Source organism: Rhinolophus ferrumequinum, chromosome 24 (assembly GCF_004115265.2).
Source record: "Rhinolophus ferrumequinum isolate MPI-CBG mRhiFer1 chromosome 24, mRhiFer1_v1.p, whole genome shotgun sequence".
Taxonomy (NCBI): Eukaryota; Metazoa; Chordata; class Mammalia; order Chiroptera; family Rhinolophidae; genus Rhinolophus; species Rhinolophus ferrumequinum.
The window spans coordinates 14,054,000-14,079,001 of NC_046307.1; the positions used below are offsets into that span (position 1 = coordinate 14,054,000).

Consider the following 25,002-nt stretch of genomic DNA (forward strand, 5'->3'; position numbering starts at 1 on the left):
GGAAGCTAAGACGCAGAGGGCTTACGTCATTTTTCCAAGGTCACAGAGCTAATCAGTAGCAGCGCCAGAATTAGAAAACAGATCTGACTCCGAAAACCAAGCTCTTTATTATAAGAAACTGCCTGCCTCACAAGTGATTAGGTGCCTTACGACTGTCACCTAAAGACCTGAAGGAGACAAATCCACATATCTTTGGTTTGAGTCTCGAACTGCTCAGAAAGACGGGCAAAAATGTTCTTAGAACCATCCAGAAAATGTCTTTCATTTCTCAAAGAGAATCACCTGGAACATACAGTCAGTCCCAAAGAATCCTTGGGGGAATCCTTGGGGATCCAGAAATGAAAGCAAGCTTTCCCTTTCCCCAGATGAACCCAAACCCCTGGATGTAGCAGGACCCGAAGGCTGCCCAGCTCTGCCCCCTCAGCTGCCTGAATCTCAGCACGGATCCCCAACAAGATCCCCACTCCCCCATTCCAGGGGAATAATGGAGAATCCCCAAGTCTTGGGAAGAAAACCAAAACATAATCATTTTAAAAGAAGTAAGAAGAGAACAAAGCTCAAACCCCTACTTATTATGTATCAGCTGGTTCTGACTTTTTTAAGCTTCTTATTAAAATATTCTGGCTCCAAATTAGTTTTCCTTGCTTAATCCTAATTATTGCTTTAGCTCTCTTCAAATGGGCCCCCAAAGGTGTTGAAAAAATGTAACTGAAAGGTTGCTTGTTCCATGGGAACTTCAGGAAGACTCCCTGACATCTTGCTCTGAAATGCTATTTTATAACTTCATAGAATAATGAATTCATCATAGTTAAAGAGTTTTCCACTTCCCCTGGCAACAGGGCTCATGGGGGCGAGGCAGGCAAGGGGAAAGAAAGACGGTACCAGACAAAAAAAAGAGCCCCCATTCCCTCATAGCAGCACATGCTCAGAACAGGCTCCCAAATTTTGCCCAAATCGCTAGGCCAACATGACATTCCAAAGCTACATGTAACTAGAGGTGACACTGTCCATTCTGACTGGGGAGGGGTCAGCAGGATGCTAGGAGATGGGGTGGTAAAGAGAGGGAATAGAGAAGAAATGTAAACCATAAATGAAAACCAGAAGCCCTGCTGCTTCTCCTGCTAAGAAACAGCAAGGAAAGACTGAATCCACTTTCTAGAAAGGTAAGACCATGAAAGGGGATATTAAAATAAATTGAGAGAGGAAAGGGAAAGAGATCAGAGGAGAGAAGAGCCTTATTATACCAGGTTGGCAATTTGTCTGCTTTGCTGAAGCTCTGAGTAGCGGGTTTTTATGGTTTATTTTAAGATCTTTGAGGCCTTTTGGGGGGGAGGGGGAGAACCTCACTAATTCTACCTATTTCGGTCCCCTGAATTTTGCTGTAATGGAGGGCATTTGCATTCAACAGGATGAATTCCCCTTAAAGAAATGTCCATTCCTTAGAAAAGGAATGTGTTCATATGTGTGGGTGTGGGCGTAAGAGAAGAAAGACATTTGAGAGCTGTTTCCATAGCAGTTTATTATTCTATCAGATGCACAGAAGAATATGGGAACAGGGCCAGGAGGCCTGATCCTCCAAATTCTTGTGACTACAGAGACTGGCAACTGTTTCTTAAATGCTCACTCAGGATTTAAGAAGAGAAAACTCAATGTAAATCAAAATAAGAGATGCAAGTCTGTCTACTTTTTAAACCAACAAAGAAGGTAACTGATTAGGTTCCCCAGAAACTTGGGCAAGCAACACCCCTGAAGGCTAGGAACATCTTTGGTTTGGGGACTCTCTGGCTGATTCCGCTTTAAATGACACCAAATTGTGTATGACAGTCAAAACGAGGTGGAAGAGTGTAACAGTGCGTCTTACCCATCCCAACCACATGTCTACAGTCACAAAAAACCAAGTTAGAGCCTGGGGGTGGGGGAGATGGAGCCTGACATACTACCTGCAACCCTGGCCAGAAGAAATCTCTGAAAGAGTCTGAAATAAAACACTCCTGTGAATAAAAACTGAAGAAATAACACAAAGGCCAGGAAATAAAGCAAGTAAGAAAAGATTAAAGGAATAGAGGTCATCCTTTAGCTCAGGAAGGCCTAAAGCGGGGAAGTGAAAAAAGTGAAAAGAGACTTAATGATTTTTGAGCCCAGAGAAAGTCACCCAGAAGAAGCACTCACTGGTCTACCCAAAAGCCGCCTTCTGGTACCAGAATCTTCAAATGCCTGTCTTGCTGGCTTACAGCTGAAGTTCTTGCATAAAAAATGGTCTGGGGGGCAGTGTGGGGGGAGAAACTTCACCAAAAGTGAACTTCTAAATATTAATTAAACATAAGCTAAAGATTATGCCGGATGGAGAGAGGATGGTCAGTAAATACAGCAAGTTAAGACACTGACTCTATAGTAGTAGCAAGAGGGGCCAAATAGGCTGAGTCAGCCACAAGGCTAAGTCCTTTTCCTAAAGCAGGAAAAGCAGCAAAGGAGAGCGCTGACACGAAGACTGTCCCATGTCCTTCATTTGAGAGCCTTATAAATAGTGAAGGGTCAACAGTATCTAAGGCAGGTTAAGGTAACCGTGAACTTAAAGAAAGGAGAAGGCGGCTCTGGCGGGAGAAAGGGAGCCTTGGAAATGAGTAGAATGACCAGTACGTGCAGGACTACAGTTCTCAATAAATACAGAACTTTTCAGGACTATAATAAGCTCATCTCTGCTGGCTGCAGACATCCTGCTCTACACACCCTCCCCTGCTCATATCCAAGCCTGGGATTTTTTTCTCCAAATCCAGGACCAGGTCTTTGAGCACTAATAACATTTAGGACCCAAACATTTGCAAAGGTAGCTGGAGTCTCACTTTCTTCTTCCTCCAGGAAGCTTGAGGCACTTCCCTCACAAGGCCAAGAGAAAGGATGGCCTCAGCCTCTCCCGGGGGACACACCAGCGCTCAGCTGCCCCCACAGTGCCTGCAGCTCCAGGTTACAGGCCTTTGGCCAGGGGAATACGTAACTGGTCCAGGGTCTCAGTCGTACCACTAATATTTGCCATGAAAAACCAGGCCACTGCCAGAAAGAAGCACTGTCTCCTGATTTCTCCATGTCTCACCTTGCTACTCACTCACATTCCATGAATTTGTTTCTGTCTAGCCAGGGTCAATCTGTCAATTCTTGTCTAATGCCCTTGTCTAAGAACTTAGGTAGCATTGCAAAAAGTGTTGGTACAAAATCAGAGTAAGATAAATTTGCCTTGTCTTGGTGAGCTTTTGCACTAAAGCTTGCTTCCTTATAAACAGAAAACCTAAAAATCAATGCCCAAAGCCCAGCAACTACAAACTCCGCTTTCTAATAACAAAATGCTAGGAAGAAAGAGAACCACATAAAAATGAAGCCCAGGAAAAACAGCCTCTCCTCAGAAGGTTCCAATTAAGGTGGGGGGGCGGGTGAGGGGGTTGTTCCTAGAAGCAGGGAGACACTTAATAAGTAATGAACAAGAAAAGTAAAGAAAATCATCTTAACTACATCTTGATTTGTTAGAAACCAAAGCAGTATGAATGTGAACACGTGTGTACCCAGCTTCTGAGTAATAACAGAATCCATTCTTATTCACAAGTTCATTCACTCAGCAAATGTTGTCTGACATCTGCCACATGCTAGACACTGTTCCTCACACTGGGAATACAGCTGTGAACATGACAGACGTGAGCCCTGTTCCCATGGAGCTTACATTCTACTGGAGGAAAACCAGAGTCAACAAGGAGCAAACGAACAAGAAAGTATCAGATGGCTATGTTCTGGTGACATGAGTAGTTACTTTACACAAGAGGAAAGGAAGGCCCTTTCTCCTAAGTAACAGCAGAACTGAGATCTGAATGACAAGGAACCAATCAAGTGAAGGTGAGGGAACAGTATTCCAGGCAGAGGGTACAGTTGGAGCCAAGGCCTCTCACTGTGGCCAGGACAGAAAGTGAGGGGCAGAGTGTAGGAAATGCAGCTGCCAAAGTAGGCAGGCAGAGATTTGCTCGTGAAAGACCTTAACCAGCGGATAGTGTGTGTTACACGCCATTGAGTCGGTGCTTGACTCCTGGCGAGCCTACGAATGAGTGACATCCCCAGTGTCCTGTCCTCACAGCCCTGCTCAGCTCCCGTAGACTCGTACCTATGGCTTCTTTTATGGAGTCAGTCCATCTCATATGCGGTCTTCCTCTTTTCCTGCTGCCTTCTCTTTTTCTCTGCATTACTGTCTTTTCCAAAGAACCCTGCCTTCCCATGATGTGCCCGAAGTAGGACAGCTTTATTCTGCCATTTTTGCTCCAGGGATGTTTCAGGCATAGTTTGCTCTAGGACCCACCCTTGTTCATCTTTCAGGCAGGCCAAGGTAGCCACAGAGCTCTCCTTCAACACCATTCTTCAAATGAATCCATTTGTTTTTCCTATCAGCCTTCTTCACTGTCCAGCTTTCGCATCTATACACACCGGGAGTACTTCGGAATACGAGGGTGGGAGTGATCTTAGCCGCGGTCTCTCCTGGTCATCTCTGCTCGTAGTGATCCTTATTCTTCCATCGCTGCTCTTCCAAGTCTCAGCCTTCTCTTGATTTCTTGGCTGCAGTCTCCATCTGAATTGGTGATTGAACCAAGGTAAGCAAAATTTTCAACAATTTTGGTATCTTCAATGTCTATGTTAAAGTTGTGTATTTCTTCTGTAGTCATGACTTTTGTCTTCTTGATGTTCAAACGCAGTCCTGATTTGGCACTTTCCTCTTTTACTTTCATCAGGAGTCATTTCAAATCATTGCTATTTTCTACCAGTAAGATGATGTCATCTGCGTATCTTAAATTATTGATATTTATTCCAATTTTCACCCGTCCTTTGAGTCTAGCCCAGTTTTTCGTATATGTTCTGCATTCAGATTAAACAAATAGGGAGATACAATGCACCCTGATCTGACACCTTTGCCTACAGAAAACAATTCTGTCTCTCCATAATCTGTCCTGACAGTGGCTTTCTGTCTACAATACAGACTATGCCTCAGGGCAATCAAGTGCTGAGGCACGCCCGTTTCTTTCAGAACAACCCATAGGTTTTCATGATCCACAGCAGTCAGGACTTTATTCTAAGTATGATGCTAAAGCAGCAGAGGGTGTGAGCAGGGGAGTGACGTGCTCCTTAAATTAAGAAGTTAATGAGGGAAGTTGATAACTGATTCCAAGATGTATACTGACTTTTCAAAACATTTATCTGGCCACAGAAGTTTAGAAGAGTTTCATTTCCCAAGAGAAATACTTAATTGTTTTTTAATCTATCAGTTATTAAATATGTACTATGTGAAGGGCACTATGCCAAGTGTGCCTAGCCCAACACTCCAAGGAGATATTACCATTTCCATTTTACAGATGAAGACACCAAAGCTCATAAGAGGGAAAGTTGCCCAAGGCCACACAGGATATAGGAGGCAGAGCTGGGGCTGGAACCCAGGTTGGCCTTACTTGAAAGGGCCAGGGTTCCCGGCCACTTCCCACTAATGACTCCACCTTCTTCCCTGAAGGGGGAAAGAACAGTTCTCCTTGGTTACCACGCAAGCCTTCTACCTATTGCTTTCCCTCTAATTCAAACCGTTGGCTCATCTTCCCCACTCAGGGACACAGACTGGGGCCTGACTCCAAATCCCTTCCCCAAGAACCTTCCCTAACAAGCCAATTCCAACCTCACTGTTCCATGCGTTTGGCCACCCTTTCTCAGCACCCGTGGTCCCGTCTTCCCGATGGGGTTTGAATTCTTTGAAGGTATTACAATCCTCACCATAGTGAGCACCTGTCACATCCGGCACACGATGTGCATTACATCCTTTCATCCTCACTGCCCGGGAGCTGGGTGTCAGTACGCCCTTATTCAGATGAGGAAATGGAGTCACAGAAGTGAAAGCACAAGGTCAAAAAGCTAACCATCAGCAGAACTGGAATTCCATTGCTTTCTACAACATATAGAGCTTACTAAATGGTGAGTGAATGAAGGGACATATAAACTCATCATGGCAACACCTCCCCCCCATGACTGAGGACGAAAGCATGGGCACAGGTCAAGGCCACACACCCAGCTCTAGACACTCTACACAAACACTTCCGCATCTTCTCAGCCAATACAGGTGCCACGTCAAACACCAGTAAAGGCTTTGTCCTTTCTCCCTCACCCCACCAACCCCATCGGAGAAAACAAATGAATCAAATTAACCTTCCCCAACACTTCCACCAAATACAATCCCATTACAAAGGTCATTTCCCCCTCTTAGACCACTGGGGAGTATTTTATTTCAGTAACTCAGTACTGAACAAACCTTTACAGAAAATACAACCTAGTTTATTTTTCATTGTCTCTTTAACGTCAACTATCTTACATGATATTTTACAAAAGAAAAGTAACAGCAACAATAGAGTGTTTTAAAGAAAAAACAAGAGGACTTAAGAGACGTTCACTACTAAGTGAAATGGAGACTCAGGGTAACAAAAAAAGAAAGCTATTCCAGATGGTGCAGTCCTAGCAGGAAGAAGGGCTACCCTGTTGAGAACTGAGAACCCCCACCCCCAAGAAGGGAACAAAGAGAATCAGAGCATGCTGGAGGCAGGACAAGGAGAAGGCCGGAGGAGGAGACAGAGTCAAAAAGTGGACACTTGACCTGGATCCCTCCTAGGAGACTCCCTAGGGGATATTTCCTTGTTTGGCTGAAGCATGACCACACAGAAGGCGACAAAGAGCAGAACAGGTGACCACAAGACTAAGCACTGCAAGGCCAGGACCACGTCTGTATACCACCCCCAGCATGGAGCCCAGCACACAGCAGACATGTAAAACAACAAACAAAAGTTAGCCGCATAAACCATAACAATCATAACCACATTTCAGTTAAGTATTTACTCCAAATGTGAAGGAACCTCAGCTCCTTTCATATATTCTCATTGATACTTCGCAATAACCCTGTGAGATCGACATATTATTCCCAGTTAGAGCTGCTTCTTTGTCCACCCCCATCCCCACCCCCACCCCAGAGACTCTGTAAATGCTGGACCCTCAGGCTAAAATACATGTTGAATTTCTCAGTAAACACCTGTCCTTCATAATTTAACTCAAATATCACTTCCTCAAGGAAGCCTTCCCTGATACCTCTTAACCAAGGACCAAGCCAAACCGCTGTCAAATGTTCTCATGGCACCACATTCCTTTCTTTCAACACATTTATTATCATTGTAATTTTATATATGTGTGATTATAATTTGATTAATGTCTATATTCAGCAATACATTCTGAGCAGGCACTGTATCTGACTTGGTCACGACTATATCTCAGGGTTTATCCGTTAAATAGTGTCTGGAGTGTAACAGATACTCTATATATGTTTCACTGAAAGAACAAAATTTCTTTGACAAGGGAAATGAAGCTCTGTCCAAATCAAATGGTTCTGCTTAAAGAAGTTGTTCTCCCGTTGTGGGATCTCAAAACAAATTTTTCTTTCCTCTTCCCCATTCCTCTTTCCCAAATTTCTTAAAGTTACTTTCTATGTCCTGCCATTCTTCAGGCAGGTAGTAGCCATAGTGACAAGCTGGCCTACAGCCAAAATTAGTCTAAAAAGCTAGCACCTTGTCTGAGCGCTCCCAACTTCCAAAATAAAAGTCCACAGCCAAGGCCAGACAGATAGAAACACAAAAACCTTTACCCAGTAAAAATACTGAGCCAAACAACTAGCAGTCTGAAAAAAACAAGTGCTTCCCAGGGCAAGCAGTGCCCCCAAGTGAACCACCAAAGGAAAAAGGGGAGAGGAGCCGGGCTGCAGGGGGCTGAGGCAGGAGCAGGTATACCATTCCCTGAAGGAATTTTAAACCCTACCCTTTACTCCTTGGATAAAGCAGAGGTGTTCCCAAACATTAAATATCAAAGTTTCCCCTAATGAAGCAGCTTCAGAAGAGGTCTAGGGTCATGGCTCAGAGAAGCAACACCGAGGTCTAAGGAAGCTCCTATAAAGCTCTAATCGAAGCCAAAATGGCCTATGAAAGAAGGAGGGTCTTGTGTTGTCCTTGCCCTTTGACTACTCAGGGTAGGCAGAGTGCAGGATGGGGGAAGAAGCAGCATTTACTGAGCACTACTTAGTGGCAGCATCGTGACAGGTACTTCAGACAGGGCTGTTAGGGAAAAACAAATGCGACACAGATAAGCACCTACCACGGAAGGGCGGCTGAGGCTCAGTGAGCTTAAACAACCCGTCCCACAGCTAGTGAATGGCAAGGTCAGGAGCATACCCGGGTCTGCCTGAATCCAAAGACTCTCCTCTGCTACCCCAGGGCTGCTTTTGTGGGTGATCTCAGAGCCCAGCTCTGCTCCTCCCCCCTCACCGCCACCGTCCTAACCAGAATGGGACTGCAGTTCCGCCAAGTGCTTGGGTAAAGGCAGGCTCTCTGCCACAAGCACAGCCCGCCACTGTCAGTACGTACAGAATGAGGCAAGCCAGGTATGGAGCGCAGCTCACTCCTGGGAGTGGAGCTCACCGTCTGTAGCTATGAGGATGAGGCCGGATTTTCTGAAAATCTCAAATGGAGCCACACGGATTAAGTCTCTGCCTTTCCCAGAACCCACTGCTGCTGGGTGCTGGGGTGGTAATTCTGCAATCCAGAGCAACTTAAACCAAAAAATGGTGTGTCCTCCATCACAACATGAGAGAGACAGTATCTGCAGGGCAGACAATGCCAGCTGAAGTCTGCGCAGCTCCTCTCACTACGCGGAGAGGACGGCAACTCCATCCCTGAATGATCCGTAGCCACACAGCCTCTCCTGCTGACAGGTGAAGCAGCCATGCATTGTGCCTTAGCTCAAGGCTAACCCTTCCCCCTGCACTCATTTCAGGATCTGCCTCTTTTCAAAAACTATGCCAGCTGATTATTATAATGATAACTATTATGCCATTATAATAACATTATTGCACTTTTTTCCTGCACTTGACATCTGTTGGCTGATAGGTTTAACTGGTACATAAGCAATAATTACATAGTGTTCTCTCCTTTCCAACCAAACCTTTAGTGTGACTCTTAAAGCTAAACCCAGTTTCGGCAAATGCCCAGCCCCAGCAGTAGCGGGAAACGTGGCTCATCTGGGCTCAGCTACCACGCTGTCAGTGGTCACAGTGCCAGAAACAGAGACTCAGCTGGGTCCCTCACTGTTGACATACCCCTCCACTCCTGTGAAGGGGATGGAATTAGGGGAAACACCTCCCAGCGTGCAATTTATTGTTGAAAACCCTAGCAGGGCTGGAGGAGCCATACACAAGCCTCAGTCCTGCAGAGGGACAAGCAGTACCACATCACAGTGCCACACACCCCAACAAGAGGAGAGGAAAATGCCGCCTCCACTGGGAGTTCTCAAATAAATGGTTCCCAGAGAGCCATTCTGCCTGCTTCCCCGGGCACACTTCTTGGCAACCACTGGCAAAACTGGCACCAGAGAGAAGAGGAGGGAGAAGAGGGCTGGCTTCAGGTTCCTGTTTGGAAGCTGAGAAATCCACCCACCTGGCTGCTGGGCTTTCTTTATCCAGGGCCCACGAGGGTCCAGGACACAGTCCAGAGTCCAAAGTGGAGAAGCAAGTCCCACTTCCTGTCCGCCAAAGCCCTGAATCTACCTGTCACACCATTAATGACAAACAAGGTAGAGGAAAATGTGAGATTCTACGATGGCAGAATATCAATATGCCTGAATCACACATTAGCCTTATTAAAGTAAAGGCAACCATTAGCAAGGCTACATGAAAACACACACATGATAAAAACATATCCCACCAGGAGACCAGGCTGCCTGCTTTGTTCCCTCCCCTGTAATACACAGGGCTTTTTTTTTTTTTTAAGGCAGAGAGGGGGCGGAAAGTTATTTGAATTTAAATTACCAACGAACACTATAATCTGTGTGTAAGGAGAAAAGCAACATTGATGTGTGGCCGAGGCAGTAGGAGCCCGCAGGGCTTTCCCCTTCAGCCTCAGCACACCCCTCGCATCGCTTGGTAGCAGGCAAGCCAGCAGGCAAGGCCCAGGCAGCACAAAGGGGCACTGTCCCCTAGGTCTAGGGAGAATATTGCCCTCTCAGAAGGAAATCAGTATGAAGCAACAAAGAATAAACAAGATCACTCCTCCACTGAAGTAACCCATCGAAGGAGGGAATTTGGAGAGGAGTTACTGAGGGCAGGGACCTTCTCTGTCTCACTCACCCTTATATTCCTACAGCCAAGCAGTACCTGACACATAGTGGGTGCTCAGCAAAGAACCCACTGGATTGAATGGTAACCACAAAGACTCCTGAGGTTGGAAAAGATTGATGAGAGCTAGAATCTAGTTGTTCCTACTGCAACCTGTGGAAAAGGAAGGACTGTGGTCTTCAAAGAATACATAAAAGGGAAACCTAGACAACAAAAACGAGTCTCTCTCAAATACATTCCTGGTGCCCTAATAGTCTGACAAGTGTATTTTGGTCAGACTACTTATGTAGCCCTAAAAGACCAATGCTGGGAGGAAAGAGAGGAGAGGGAAGGAGAGAAGGGAATATAGGAGACAAAATATTTTACTCAGTGCTTACTATGTACATATATGAAAACCCCAGCGGGGTTTACAAATTAAGAAATAGGAACAGAGAGGTTAAGTAACTCATCTGAAGTCTCACAGCTAGTACATGGTTTAAATCTGAGCATATCGGATGCTACAGCCAAAAGCTTTCCACCATACTTCACCTTGCTTTCCTCTAGGGGTGAGTTGACTTCCCAGCTCACTTTTCCTATAGAGGAGACAATGCTCCTACCCTGTTTCCCCAAAAATAAGACCTAGCCGGACCATCGGCTCGAATGTGTCTTTTGGAGCAAAAATTATTATAAGACCCGGTCTTATTTTAATATAAGACTGGGTATAATATAATATAGTATAGTATAATATAGTATAGTATGGTATAGTATAGTATAATACCGGGTCTTATATAAGACCCAGTCTTATATTAATTTTTAATTTTTGCTCCTAAAGACACATTAGAGCTGACAGTCCGACTAGGTCTTATTTTCAGGGAAACACGGTACCTGTCCTCACAAATCAACTAGGCAGTCATATTTCTAAGAGTTAATTAGTTAACTGGAACTGTGGTTTGACGTTCTCGTGAATTCCGTGTACTTGAGACAGCCCACGGTAACCTAAACCTGGGTGAACTAGCTGAGTTTCTGGACCTACAAAGCTAAAAACCAGTGAAAGCCTAACTAAGCCATCAGCTGGTATCTGTGGTATTTCTGGGACAACCCCCTTTGGAACAGTCAACGCAAGCATGATCTTTACATGCCCCCAAGTTCTCTGCAGAGATGACAAAGGAGGTACCAGACGCCTCTCCCACTCTGACCTGCAACAGTAATGCACAGAATTCTCTTTGGAGAGAATTCTGATTTAAGTAGGAACAGTATAGGTAAAACGTCAATGATTTCTGCTTGGTCCTCAGAAGCAACTGACCCTTCCCTTCATATTGTTCGCTGCCTCTCGAAAGTTTCCAAAGACCTTCTAGGGGCAACAGAGTAGAAAGGGCAAGATGATCTCAATGCTGTATTCTCAAGAGTCCAGTGGTGAGGACCGGCCAGTATTTTCTAATGGAAGTGAATACCCTGGACACAGTCCGGGGAAGCAAAGTAGTACTAAGGCATACTGTCTTTCAGGATGATCTGTTTATTTTGCCTCCTGTTATAAGGCTTTCATCAGTTATAATTGTTTTTCTTTTTTTCCCCTAAAGATTAGGGAAGCTGATGATTCACTCTGGTGCACAACAGCTGCTAGGAGGACCTGTGGGAAAGGGCTACCAGCAAAGGGGGGCTGTGTACAGTTAGGAGGGTCTCCCAGGAGTCCCTACATGCCAAGCCATATGTTGTCAGGGTATGAATCCAAACCCATCTTTAACACTTTACAATGTTTATTCTCTCCGGATGTGGAGCATTAAATTCTATCCAAGGACTACACAAGTCCTTCCAATTTTATTCCACACTTAACTTCTTTGCCAGAAAGATTTGTAACCTGGAAACAAAGCCCTCTGCCTAATAACGGCAATAATACTCAGCAAAGAAAAGGAAACCTGACTGTCAGTTCAACCTTCCCTGAAAGGGAAGCGGAGCCTTAGTTTACCCCATCTAGAAAATGGAGAAACCTACTATTGATCCCCTTTCTCCAAACAACACAGGCCGACATAACTGAGCTCCCTAAGGAGCAGCTTGACCAGGCCCACCATTTCTTATTGCCTCACACTAACGGTTCCCTACCTGGCCCTGAAAATAGCCGGGTTGGAGACCCCTGGCCAGTGAGTGACAGAGAAAGCTGACCAACTGGTAGGCACATCAGTTGACCAAACAGCAGGACTCCTGAATTCACAGAATTTATTAAACACCCTCTGTGAGCCAGGAACGGTGCTGGGGGCTGGGTACACAAGGAGGAAGGAGGGATGCAGTGTCTGCCCTCCAGGAATTTCTAGTTGGAAAGATAAGCCTTACTCTAAAGACTCAAACTGCTTCAGACACAAAGGAGCCTGGGAGTTGAGCATGCCAGGTTCACTGTGGCTAGGGATCGAGGAATGCTTCAGAGAATTGGGATTTGAACAGGACTGTTATCATTTCTCAGGCTTTCACATAGTCATTCATTTATTCAAGAAGCATTATGGTGTCCACGTTACACTCAGCATCATGCGGGAGACACAAAATAAAGCAGAGCCCATGTCCTTGAGAAACTCATATAATAAGAGACAAAATAACTAACCAGGACAAACTAGATTGAATTCCACAATCAAAGTGTTGCTATGGGATACAGATGAGGAGGTAGCAGGCAAGGCTTGCTGAAGAAGGCAGCTGTGCAGCACGAAGTTGGAAAGTAAGGAGAGGGTACTCTGCGCAAAAGAACTGGCAGAGACACCGACACGAGGCATGCTGAGAGGCCCACATGGACCAGCCTATCAGGAGCAAAGGGAACACGTGGATGGTGGCAGAGGTTATAAAGTGTAGGACAGGGAAACACCAGGATAGGCATGGGACACCAGGACAACTGAGACATGGGAATTTAGTCAGCAGCCAGTGGGTGCCACCGAAGGCTTCTAAGCGTGAGTGGTCTCTGTCGGCGCTGTATTTAGGAAGACCCCAAAGGTCACTGGCGTACAATGTCCCGGAAGAAGCTGAAGCAGGAGATAGGAGGAGGCTCCCGTAATAACTCCATCATAACAGCAGCTATAGGAAACAGGAAGCAGTAAGACTAGGTGAGACAGCTACTGCAGAGGCCTGCCAAAACAAATGGCATTTCTTTGAAAACACTTAATTCTCATTTTTTACCAATTCAGAGTGGTCTTCCTCCAAAATAGTGAGGTTTTCGTTTGTTTCATTAAGACACAAGCTATAGTTATGGTGCTTGGGCTTTTTTAAAACTCCGCTTGAGGTCAGTATAATGGGGGCAGCAGTTTCAGGAGCTTACTCCCATTCCCACTCCCACTGCTCCCCTGAACCAGCTGTAAATCTTAAGGGGAAAGAGGGTCAACTTGAGCCCAAAATCCAGGTCAGTGTATTTAAGTATGCCTCCCTGACCTGGCACAAGAACCAGAAATGGGCATACAAATCAGAAGAAAGCCGTGATGGAAGTCCAAGTTCCCCTAATGAGCTAATTGCTTCGCGTCTGAAGAACAGAAGGCAAGAGACAAGGAGAACACACTGTCAGAGGGCCCCAGGCGGGCTCTGGCCCCACCAGCCCTGCTCTATTAAAATCCCCATTCAGACACTGCCCGGGAAACAGGGCCCGCTGGCTTGGGCAGCCCATTAAAGAGGGCATCGGAAAGGTGAGAAAGGAGCAGAGTAAGGAAGGAGACGGCAGAGAAACTGCAAAGTTCCTTACTATTTACAACTTTTAGTTATTCAGCATGAGCTAGCTGAGACTACTGATATGAATAATAAGCCAATCAACAAAGACAGATAATGACACAGTTGCTAAGATAAAACCTGCTTGGTCAGTATACCTTATCCTCTAACCACGTTTTGAGTCAGGAACTGGTAACTGCGGCTGTTGTCATTATTGATAATATGAACACTTAAATTGTGCCAGAGAAAGCACTTTCCGTATGTATTCTATTAATTCTCAAGACAGCTACAAAACTAACTATTACTATTCCCATTCTACAGATCACGAAATTAATTCTTTGGCTGCGTTGGTTTCAACTTTTTTATTCAAAATGTGTCAGAAATCCACAAAAAACAAAAGGGTTATTTTGACTATTTTATGCATTTAATAATAATTTGAGCTGCTTTGTATATAAATGACATTATTTTCATATATAAAAATTTCCTGGGGCCGGCCTGGTGGCTCAGGCAGTTGGAGTTCCATGCTCCTAACTCCGAAGGCTGCCGGTTCAATTCCCACATGGGCCAGTGGGCTCTCAACCACAAGGTTACTGGTTCAATTCCTCGAGTCCCACAAGGGATGGTGGGCTCCGCCCCCTGCCACCAAGATTGAACACGGCACCTTGAGCTGAGCTGCCGCTGAGCTCCCGGATGGCTCAGTTGGTTGGCGTGCATCCTCTCAACCACAAGGTTGCTGGTTCAACTCCTGCAAGGGATGGTGGGCTGTGCCCCCTGCAACTAGAAAACGGCAACTGGACCTGGAGCTGAGCTGCGCCCTCCACAACTAAGACTGAAAGGACAACAACTTGACTTGGATAAAAGGCCTGGAAGTAGACACTGTTCCCCCAATAAAGTCCTGTTCCCCTGCGCCAATTAAAAAAAAAAAAATTCCTCAGTATTCATTCTTGAAAAACACAAAAATACAGAAAAATGTACATCCTCTTTCCTAAACTTCCTTTCTGGAAGTTTCTATCCGCAGTCAGCAGATGGAAATATGAGGTCTCACAATTAAGTTCACAAACTTGCCATGGTGCACTTACATTAGCTGCACTGTACAAGCAGCTCCGTCAGGTTTCATAACCCTGGTACATCAGTGTCTCACAGCTGTGTTCGTGTCGATGTGTGGCGGTGTCTTGCTGAGTGGCGTTCATTATTGTTGTGTGTTTTTGTGTGCCATCGTAAGAATGTCTGAGCTTGAATTAGAACAACGAACACACATTAAATTTCTTATTAAACTTGGCAAGAGTGGAAGTGAAATCAGAGACATGTTAGTCCAAGTTTATGCGGATAATGCCATGAAGAAAATGGCACAGTACAAATGAAATAAACGTTTTTCTGAGGGGAGAGAATGTGTCACTGATGAAGAGGGGTCAGGGCAGCCAATAACGAGCAGAGCTGATGAAAACATTGCAAAATTCGTCAAATTGTGCATCAAAATCATTGGCTGACTATGAGAAGCAGAGCAGACCAAATAAACATCGATGGAGAAAGTCAGGAAAATCTAACTGAAAATCTTGGCATGAGAAAGGTGTGTGCAGAAATGGTCCTGAAAAAGCTCACCAAAGAACAAAGTTTGCCAAGACCTTTTGGAGAGGCAAGACGATGTTTTGGGGCGTTATCACTGGTGATGAAACATGGGTGTATTAACACAACCCTGAAACAAGGTGTCAAAGTGCACAATGGAAATCAGCCAATTCTCCACAACCAAAAAAGTTCTGTCAGTCCAAATCAAGAGTCAAAACAATGTTGCTAACCTTTTTTGATCCGGAGGGATTATTCATTATGAATTTATACCAACTGGACAACCAGTTAACCAAGTTTACTATTTGGAAATGCTGAAAAGGCTTCGTGAAAGTTAGGCGACCTGAACTTTTCGCCAAAAATTCATGGCTCTTGTATCACGACAATGCACCAGTTTACACGGCACTGTCTGTGAGGGAGTTTTTAGCCAGTAAACAAATAACTGTATTGGAACACCCTCCCTACTCACCTGATCTGGCCCCCAATGACTTCTTTCTTTATCCAAAGACAAAGGAAATATTGAAAGGAAGACATTTTGATGACATTCAGGACATCAAGGGTAATACGACGACAGCTCTGATGGCCATTCCAGAAAGAGTTCCAAAATTGCTTTTAAAGGTGGACTAGGCACTGGTGTCGGTGCATAGCTTCCCAAGGGGAGTACAAAGGTGACCGTAGTGATATTCAGCAATGAGGTGTGTAGCACTTTTTCTAGGATGAGTTCGTGAACTTAATTGTCACACCTCGTTGTCACTTGGATATATTCGACTGTCACGGCAACAGGGTTAAAGCTTAGAGAAAATAAGTAACTTGTTCTCGATCTCACAGCTAATAAGTAGAGAGCAAAATATGAAACCAAGTGAGCTAACTCCAAAGTGTTTTTAAACCACTCTGACCTGCCATTCATTCCTTCAATCTCTTTTTCTTTTAGAGATGTATTAAAGGTTTGCTTGAGTCACCAGAAAAGATCCACTGGTGCATTGGCCCCATTCTTTATAGAACATACTCACAGCGTCTGGTCTGAAACCTGTTTAGAAGAGAGGGGGAAACTTCAAATCTATTTCCTCAGGGGTAAGAGCAAGAGGAAAGAAATACACTTCAACATGAATAGAAGAAATATAAGCATGACAGCCAAAGCTCTCAATAGTGACAACAGACAAGAAAGCTAGTGGGGGTGGGGGGGGTCTTCTTTCTCCCTGGAGATTTTCAACTGCAATAGCATCTTGCATCTTTACAGGCTTTAAATAATTCTAACAACTTCTATGGCCACCCTCTGTGAGCCCTCTTGCTTGAGTCTCAGCTCTGCCACTAGCATACCGGTGGCCCTAAAAAATGTATGACCCATTTCACTTCTCTGGGGCTCAGATCTATTATCAGTAAAATAAGAACCGATCAAATGCAAAACTAAAGCCAGGGCAGTGACAGAACTAGAAGACTATCTCCCGACTCTTCACTCACCCAAGGAGCCACAAACTGTCATCCCTTGGATCTGAACCAGACCCAGCCCTGATGTTTGTAATGAAATTGATATAAATTCCCCAACAATGATCTCTTCCAGCCCAGAAACACGATGATTTTAGACTTTAGCAGCTGGGCCCATGGATGTAGACTTTGCTTCATGAATACAATCAAATCCAACTCCGCATGAGTATGAGATGGGGAAGGTCACAAAATCAACTTCAAATACCTTGCTTAGGAGCTGGCCCCTTAAACTTCCAATGTCTTATTACCCATTGGATTCAAGCATGACCCATCAACGTTGTATCGACTATTCTACTTTATGTAACTTCCAGGGAACTAAAGCCTGCTAGTCTAGAATTCTAGAATTTGGTCAGATGGCTGCTACCCACCTTGGAAGCCTCACAGAAATGTGAGGCATGTGCATGAAACTATTTCCGGAAGAAAAGATACCGTGTTTCCCCGAAAATAAGACCTAACCGGACAATCAGCTCTATTGCGATTTTGGAGTAAAAATTAATAGAAGACCCAGTATTATATTATATTTTATTATATTATATATTATATATTATGTAAGACCAGGTCTTATAGTAAAATAAGGTCAGGTATTATTTTATACCCAGTCTTACTTATAGTAAAATAAGACTGGGTCTTATATTAATTTCTGCTCCAAAAGATGCATTAGAGCTGATTGTCCGGCTAGGTCTTATTTTCGGGGAAACACGGTATGAACTGAGAGAAGGGCCCTCATCATAACGTGACCATGCTGGCACCCTGATGTCACACTTCCAGCCTCCAGAACTGTGAGAAATGTCTGATATTTCAGCCACCCAGTCTATGGTATTCTGTTACAGCACTGTCCATAACTGATTAAGACACTTCTCAATGCCTCAACTTCAAAGCCAAGGGCAATATTAGGAAAATAGGGGAGAGATGGCCAGCAAACACAACCATACCCTACTCAACGAGCTGCCTAGGGGAAACCTGAAGAAACTGTAAGTCCGGATTGAACATAGTTCCGTTGCTACTATACTCTCACTCTCCAAGGTAGAGAATTGCACAAATGAAGACAGCAGGTGTAAACTCTTAACAAGTCAGGAAAATTCCGGGAGGTTCACCACAGGTATTCTGAGCAGGTTGCCTCTTTTAGGGTTCTGTCCCAAAGACAAATGCGGTTATTGTTGATGAGAGGAATCAGGGGTGACCCAAACCCCACCTATATGGTAACGGGCTAGTCTCCTCCTCCCTCACTCAGCTGTGAAAGTAAGTGAAGAAAAAAAGGGGGCAGGATAGTCCCTCTTCAGACCACATATATTTGAAATAAGAAGCTCTGTGCTGTGGAAGACTAAGGCTTGCAGCTTAAGGCTGACTCAGGGAAGGATAAAGGATTCATCCTCGCTCAGAAAGAACAAGATTAGCTCCACAAAGACAGGTCTCCAAGTTGACACCAAATCCAGGAGTTAGAGATGCCTGCGCTATAGAGCATGATCTACGTAAGCGCCATCTGAGGCCCTAGAGAAAAATCCCCAGGAACACACAACCAAGGGGCTGGCTTTGTAAAAATGTTCAGATTAGCTCTCCTGTAAAGAGGCTTACTCCAAAAGACTGGCAGACGGCCTCTGCAGCAAAGCTTCACTTAGGATAAAAAATTAATGAAGGGAAAAAAAAGGAGGCAGGATGAGAAGGGCATGAATTCACAAACATAATGAAGAGAACTGGAAGGCATCCATCTATCTGGAAAAAGGTACAACTTGCCTTTAGAGACTGTCATTTTTTTTTCAATATTCTCATTAATAGCAAATCTTCATTCTATGAGGTTGAAAACAGTTACCACATTTTTATGTTCCAAGAGCTTTTATGTGTATTACCTCATTTAACCACTCTTCAAAGTAAGTATTATTCCCATTGTTAGGCAGTGGAAAACCAAGTCTAAGAGGTGAAATAACTCATCTAAGGTCATATGGCTAATATCAATAAGTAAGTGATAGACTGAATCAAAACTCATGTTTACCACACTCCAAAAATCTTTTATGCCCACTTCGAAAGAACTGTTAATTCATCTATAGACAAGTCAGATGACAAGTTTCTTAACCATGCCATTTGGGGTTAAAAAAAATACACACACACACACACACACACACACACGGTGTGGTATTAATGAAACTGACCTCTCACATGATCCAAAAATGTCTCAGGAGACCATTTCAGATGCGAACTTTCAAAACTGCTTTAGACAATAACCATATCACTTAAGGGATGCCACCCTCAACCCCCACCACCCACACATACACATACCACTCTAGAGGAGAGCAATACTCATTGAAGGATTAAATTCTGGAGTGTTTATTTTAAAACCCATTTTGTTGCTTTTTCCCTTCGCTTAATTACCTTTCTTTGGTACCAGTGAAACACACCAGGGCCCAAAGTTGGCCTCTGCAGGGAAGCAATAGATGGCCTACAAAGATAGCAGAAAGGGGAAGAAAACAGGAATCGGGGTACAAGGCAACTTTTCATTCTTGGGCTACTAACATCACTAACATGTTCCCCATTCCCATCTGTAAAATGGGGCCAGTAAATCTTTTCTGTAGCCAATTTCATCAGAACAGCACATGTATTAAATTCACTAAACACCAGAAGAAAGGTTAAAACACATCTGATGTGGCAACACCTTCTTAAAAACTTAAGGGCCATGTTCTCAACTGAAATTATAGACCAAGTCCTGATCCATGTTATACAAATATCAATCCTAATATCCTTATGCCGTGGCTCTCATCAAAATCCTATCCAATCCCCAAATCTGGCTATACTTTCATCAAAAAAGAAAAATGTTTGAGTGTAGTAAGAGCTAAAAAGACACACAGATACAAAACATCTTTCACACTGTCAAAACAAACACTGTTAAGTGTTTATAAATACATCAGTTTCTTCTCTTAGCAAACATGGACAGGGCCATTCATTCTCCTGCCTACCTAGTCTGGGTTAACCTAAACCCCCCAACCCCCCAAAGCACTTTGTGGGTTTGGTTTTGTTTAATTGAGGTCAGAAAGCCAGCTGGACTTGAATTGAAGCCAGGCTTTGCAAAAGGTTTATTAGAAAACTGATCTTACATTATGTGTTGTCAATACATATTTTTAAAGGAATCAAACAGCCCTCTAGCTCCTACAGTGCGAAGGAAGCCCCCACTGGCCTCTGAGGGGTTAGGCATTTCCTGACTCCTGGTCTTTCCCTCCTGGAGCCATATTAAGAAGCTCATATATCAACTGATTCTGTCTTCTGAAGCAGAGAATCTCAAAGCGACAGTTTCGCTGAATCAGAACCACCTGGGGAGGATTGCAAGTGCCCAAGATTCATTTCATCAGAAATCCCTGTGGGTGGAGACCAAAGATAGGCACAACCTACAAAGTGATTTGAGACACACCAAAGTCGGTAACCCCTACTTTAAAGGCAAGTCTGCCCCTACCGGGACAAAGAACACAAGATAGGATAGGAAGTAGGGCGCAATTCCATATGGTGACCAGACACAGAGGAGTCAGTCAGCCAAGAACACTGGAGCGGTTAGACAGATGCACACACTGAGGCCGGGAGAAGGGAACTGGGAAGGAAACTAAAACGTGTGGAGTCAAAAGCCTATCTCAGACCCCCCTGCCTCATCTCCTGGCATTTAAGAAGGGTTACTAGAGACGTTCTGAGTAGTACAGGCAGGGAAAGCAGCAGTTGGGCTGAGAGGCCAGGTCGGCTGACAGTACTGAGGAGCTCAGGACCCACTTGAATGTCCCGCTTTGGAGACACGAGGGGGGATACGTGGGGACCCCAGAACAGTGCTGAGAAAGCGCCGGGGCCGCTGGCGGGAGGAGGCCGGGGCAATGCCCTAAGTCCCCCGCCCAGCTCCAGGACCGGACGGCCCTCACCGCCCCTACCTTCGGTTTCCCGCCTGACAGCCGAGGGGCAGACACAACCCCCACAATTCCAGGCTGCCGCTGCGGCAACTAGCTCCAGATGCGCAGACGCCGTGGCCACCGTCCGAACCCGTGAACGCGCAGCTATTACGTCGCTCTCCGCTTCGCCCAATTGCCGCCTTCCAGAACAGCGGGAGGTGGCCTCACTCCCTTTCAAGCACTTTGAGTTGTTAGCCCCGCCTCTTCCTGTCGCTGTTAAATTCCCCCGCCCCACAGCGTCTCCCTTCGCAAACAGCCTGGAACGTTTTTTTTCCCCGTGTGCTTCCGCCGGAGTGAGACACTTTCTAAATGATGCCGACGGGCGTAGTTTTGCTTCTAAGTTAGGCCAAGGTGGCACTTCTTCTCTGATTTCCCAACAGTCTAATTTCTTTCTAAGGGGAAGATCCTCAAAAAGAAACTGGAGTGAGTTAAAATAAATCAAACTGTTGTGACTCAGTTTGGGATAAAGCCGAGTCTCAAGCAACAAATAGTCCTTTGAAAATTCATGGAGAATAGGCCACGGCCACCTGCAAGTCACCTACTTTATATACTTGTGTCTTGTATGAATTTTTTACAACGAAAAAATATTTTTAAAATATTAAAATATATTAATCTGCTTTATCACTGAATAGCTGCTATTTTATAGGTGCCAGCTGCTTGCATATACATCGTATTTCTGTAACTTTCTAAGATTAAAATTGTCATCCCATTTTTATAGATGGAAAAGCTGAGACTCAGAGGTTAAAGGATTTATACAAGCTCATACAGTCAGAAAGTGATAGAACTGGGAATTCAAGTCAGATTTGGATGCCTCCAAAAGTCCTATTTCTCTTTTCATGATACTACTCTGTTTCAGCTTTCCCTTGCCTCACCTCACCGGTAAAATGGGGTGCTCCCTCAGGCCCTCAAATGATTCCTTGTCATTCAGGAGTGGAGAAAAGGATCATCCAAATAAGCAGTGATCTCCCCCAAACAGCAGGTATTCCCCAAAAGCAAGCAAACAACCTATCTTTTGAGTTCCTTTTCCATTTCTTTGTATTATGTGAGCTTCTAGCAATTAATTTACTTTCTTGATTGTTTAAGCAGGTGGGAAATTGACTTTGCAGCCCCTTAGCAAGCCTTGGTTAGTATCCTGGGGAGGGAGAACAAGCTCCTGGGCAATAGTTGAGTGAGTAGTATCAGTGTGGGGACAGAGCCCCAGAGAGCAGTTTCCAGGCTCTCAGCCTCACATAGAAAGGTGCTGGCTCAGGTAGTAAATGGCTATCAACTGTGATTGGATGGCCATCAGCTGTGTCTAGTTGGCCGTCAGCTATAACCAGTGAGCCATTGGCCACTAATATAACTGCTGTGGCTAAGCTAATAGAAAATGGGGGCCAGCAAGAAGATGGTGGCTGAGCTAGCAAGCGGCAGAGTGTGGCGGACTGTGGATTGCAGATTCTGTGGCTCCTGCTTCCTGTGCCTCCAACCCAGCCACCAGCGAGAATACAGAGGTATGACTTGCCTACCTATAGCTCTGTGGGTGTTCCTTTTTGGCCTCACCATATCCTGCGTTCCTATGTGGGGAGCGGGAGCAGAGCGCAGGCTGCCCCGCATGACAATCAGTTTACAAGAAAGATCTAAATCAGGGGTGTCCAAACTGCGTCCCGCGGGCCAACTGCGGCCCGCAATCCATTATTAATTGGCCCGCAGCAAATTCCAAAATTATATTTAGTTTACTTAAATAAACCAGGTGAGGCAATAAGTACTTCACCTCGAGTGAGTGGCCCGGCTGTTTGTGTATTTTACCGCATACGGCCCTTGGTAAAAAACGTTGAAAAAAGTTTGGACACCCCTGATCTAGATAGAACACTTCCCTGGGACTGGGTGGAAAGGACAGGAAACAGCTCACTTTTCCTATGGAACACCCAGGAGACCAGTGAGAGTAGCTGGGCCCAGGAATAATTCTAGCTTGAGGCGTTGCCTAGTACCATAAGGACAGATAATAAATGTTCAACAAATATCTATTGCAAAAGTGATAAATTATACAATAAACATGTAAACTACAATCAAGCCTGACAAAAGTTATTTAAAAAGTTATAAATGCTATAATAGTAAGATGCCTAAAAACAGAATAAGCTCAAATCTGGTAATAGAATGAATAAATAAATGTATGGGCCAAGAGAAGAGTTCAGCTGGACACAGCTTCAAGCACTCACGAGTCTGGCTTCCTTGTTGAGACAGCTCTAACGGGCTAACATGTCTGGGGAAGGGAAATTCCAAGCCTGCCAGTCCTCAAACCTTGAAAATCCCTGACTGAGAACCACCTTCCCAAGGAGACTAGCTCTTAGCTGAAGCCTCCTGAACTGCTGAAACCAGGGTCCAGAACCAATCCTCAGCATATAGCCTCTACTTTCAAGGCTCCAAACAAGGACCCCAACAAAAGTGGGAAGTTGGAAGTCCAGGGATCTGAGTGCATGGATGGGATCACGGTAGTCTCTTTTTTTGTTTGTTTCCCTTTGTGAATCTTGATAGAGCAGAAATAAGTTTAAATTTTTCTTTTAAATAAGTGAATTAACAACCCAAAAGCCGTTTCTTCCCTGTACCTCTGTTGGAGAGCTTCAAAATTTCCTCCTCCACTCCCCAAAAGAGCAAACGCTTGGAAAGGTAGAGAGCGTAAGAAATCACCGTCAGCTTGGCCACCATCAATCAAAGGAAACTACAGCACCTGGGTAGGGAGAAATTTATATGACCTGGCGTTCTTCAACAAGCAAAATGTCTTGAATGGATCATTTCTTCCCTGATCCTTTCTCTCTCTCCCACAGGCCCAGTTGTATGGAAGCATTCCCAACATCAGGAATTGGCTCCCTGCTCTCTCTGGACAGGCCTAGAATGTAGAATGTGGGGAGCAGGAGCCCTAGCTCTCTGTCTCACCACTGTATTGTTCTGCCTTCTCTCTGCTCTTTCCCCGCTGCCCCACCCCCCACCAGCTTTCACCATACGCTTTAAATCCTGCTGCCAGGAATCCCTTCTGGACTCCAAATATTTTATTCACTCGAATATAAGTATGAAGCCACATGTCAGCCAGTGGCTGTGAGGATACAGGTATGAAGCAGTCCCACCAGGTTCTGACCCTCAAAGGGCTCAGGGACTGATGAGAGGCACAGAAATTGTAAACAGATCAAATCAAAACAGCCCAACAAGGGCAATAAAACAGAAACATCAGCAAAGAGCTAAAAGAATAAGCCCACTCGGTTCACATTGCTCTCATCCTTTCCAGATCCCTTATGTGAGGAAAACTCTTTCACATTCATCATCTCGTTTGCGGCAGACAGCTGTGTGAGGTAAATGATTGCATCGCCATTTTACAGATAAGACAAAAACTCTTAAACTCTTCAGAGCTGTGCCATCCAATACAGTAGCCAATGTAGTATTTTGATTTAAACTAATTGAAATTAAATTTAAAATTCGGTTTCTCAGTCACACTAGCCACATTTAAAGTGTTCGATAGCCACATGTGACTAAAGTCTTTCATATCAAACAGAGCAGAGTCTAGAACATTTCCATCATCGTAGAAGGCTCTATTGGACAACAGTGTTTTAGAGGTCCTGAGAGGCAGCGCAAGGGCAGGAGTGTAAAGCCAGAGCTCTCAGTGTTCCCAGAAAACCTAAGTCGAGCTACCAACGTGGAAGAGGCAGGAAGCTGGGGGCACTGCAGAGGAGACCAAGAGGAACTGGCCATCTGAACCAGAATCCTCCAGTTCCTGCGCTGCCCTCAGATGGAGTGGGTTGCAGTTGCAAAGGCAGTGCAGAGACCAGATGATCTCTACCCCGGGACCTGGGCACACCTGAGCCTGTATCAGCCGCTTCCTTGGTGGCAGTCAAGAATTCTATGTCTCTTTACTCTAAGAGACTTCAAAGACCCCAGTGTCTGTGCTTTGCTCTGTCTCTGGATCATTTCTAAAGGCCTCAGTAGCAGAAAAGGAAAATTTTTGTTAAATAGCATTTCTAGCCCCTGTGAAAGGCTTGTGAGACTTCCGGATGGCAGCCTCCCACCTCCTGGAAGGCCCTGGCAGCTCCAGGAGGCTTTGACCAGAAAAAATAAACTTAAACTGCATTCGCTTTGAGGTAAACAGGCCTCTTTGCTTCAGAGGAAAAACACTCAAAAGAAGAGACCTAGACAAGACAGATAAGATTTCAAAGAGTTCTCACCAAACAGCTCCCA

At 44.8% G+C, this 25,002-nt stretch overlaps 1 protein-coding gene across 1 annotated transcript in view; it reads right to left on the reverse strand.

Moving 5' to 3' along the window:
* The window catches only part of SIL1 (SIL1 nucleotide exchange factor), a 183,322-nt gene extending 162,340 nt beyond the window's left edge, over positions 1–20,982 (reverse strand). Inside the window, exon 1 of the mRNA XM_033095908.1 lies at positions 20,785–20,982. The gene's annotated coding sequence lies outside the window, so the exon portion shown is untranslated. The remainder of the gene's footprint in view (positions 1–20,784) is intronic.
* Between the last annotated feature and the right edge of the window lie 4,020 nt (positions 20,983–25,002).